This window comes from Arachis ipaensis, chromosome B06 (genome assembly GCF_000816755.2).
Source record: "Arachis ipaensis cultivar K30076 chromosome B06, Araip1.1, whole genome shotgun sequence".
Classification (NCBI taxonomy): Eukaryota; Viridiplantae; Streptophyta; class Magnoliopsida; order Fabales; family Fabaceae; genus Arachis; species Arachis ipaensis.
The window spans coordinates 94024985-94027088 of NC_029790.2; positions in this window are offsets into that span (position 1 = coordinate 94024985).

A 2104-nucleotide genomic window follows, 5' to 3' on the forward strand; every position below is an offset into this window, starting at 1 on the left:
TCCTATTTTTAAATTTTTTTATTTATTTATAATTAAAATTAAACTTTTTGTTCCATTACAAAATTTTTGTTTATTTATAGATGTTTTTTTTTCTATTTGTGGAGGTTTATAATTCCTACCAAATAGTTTGTGGAGAGTTTCTAAAACTCTCCAAAATTTGAGGTACCACGAGATCTTTTGTGGGATTTTTAAAAACCTCCACAATCTATTTAGTGGGAGGTTTTGTGTGTATTTAGTGGAGGTTTTAAATTGAATTTTTGTGGTGGTTTTAAATTACTTTTGTGGCAATTTAACTCCCCCCAAATTTGATTTTCTAATTTAACAAAAATTAACTATTTTGTGAGATTTTCAAACCTTCACAAACCCTATAATTATATATTTATTTTTAATTTCAAAACATTCATTAATCTCATCTCATTTACATACTTTTAAATTAAAAATTTATTTTTTAATATCAAAATTTAAAAATTAAATCTTTTATAACACAATTCCTCAATATATAAGACATAACTCTATATATAAAAAAAATCTCAATGTCATCAAACATTAGGAAAAATGATAGCCTAAAGATTGTGATATAAGATGGTAATACATGATGGTATTCTGGATATAAATGTTCCTGATGTCTGATAGCAGCCCTCAAGTTTTCTAATGTCTCTTGGTGGTATTCTGGATCTCTCCACGAGAAATCAAACCTTGCAACTAGTACATGGTAACAAAAGAAGAATGAGATGATTGAAGCAGTGATTCCAAACAATAAAGGAAGAAAAGCAAACACAATTTTGTTCAACTCTAAATGCATTGTTAATTCTAAGCTTTTTAATAATATAGTAAGAAAATAAATGAATTAGTCGAAAATTATCATCTAATTGTTTTTTATCAATAGCTCTTTATCAATAGCTAAGAATCAATCAGGAAAATTTTGACAAATAACTAAATATATATACAATTAATTTTTCTAAACAAACATCAGAAAGAATCAAGGTTGCAATGGAGAATACCAAACATTAGATCAAGGCAATGCAAAATTGTGTCAATTGAAGGAGACTTTGGAACGACTGTGCCAACAATCTTAATCATAGTTGGAAAGAAACTCTGAAAAAAGTATTTTAAACACTTAAACCAAAATTCAAATAAGATTTATCACTAAGAAGACATTATTAGGAAGGGGTAAAATCATCTCAAAGTTTAATCGAAGACATTCATATTACTACTAGCAGGAAAAAGCACTAAAGTAGAACCATCAACACACACAACATGATGAAACTCCAAAATTTTCACACAACAATGTATCAACTTGTTTTCTCACAATCACAGTGCTTAAAAGAAGATCAGGTTACAAAACCATCACAACACCACACCATACACATCACAAATAAAACAACGAGAGTATTTTAAATAAAACAACCATATCTTGCAATTCTTTAGGTGCAAACCCATATCCATAGACTTCTTCTGTAAAATCTTAATGTCTGAACTAATGAAACCAATCTCAGCCTGATTAAAAAGTACAAAGAAAATATTTTATCAAACACCTAGAGTACAATAAAAGTAAATATCACAAAATACAAGAATTAACAAAATCCATAACTACCACAAGTAAGAAATCAACAATAGCAATTAAGAAAAATATAAAAAGGACATGAAAACATGAAATTGCATTAGAAGAAATCAAGATCCAACAATGGTTCATCGACATAAAAGAGAGCAAAATAAGAAATTAATAAGAGAAGTGACTAAACTAAAATGCTAGAATAAGTAAAACTAAAAGAAAACTAAAATGAAACAAGATTAAAATCTAGATAAAAAAGGAAATGGAAATAAGAACCCTAAATCTAAAGAGAGGAGAGAGCCTCTCTCTCTAGAATTCTACTCTAAAACATGATGAAAACTCAAATATGACTACTTGGTTCATTTTCTCTTCAATTCTTGGGTTCAATAGCATCAGAAATGAGTTGGATTGGGCCCAAAATGCCTCAGAAATCACTGGCCACGAGTTGCTCAAGATGGCCCACGCTGATCCTACGACGCGCATGATAAACCCCGATTTTGTGGTTTATCTTGTACTTAATTTGGGGGATTTTATCACCTTTTATCACATTTA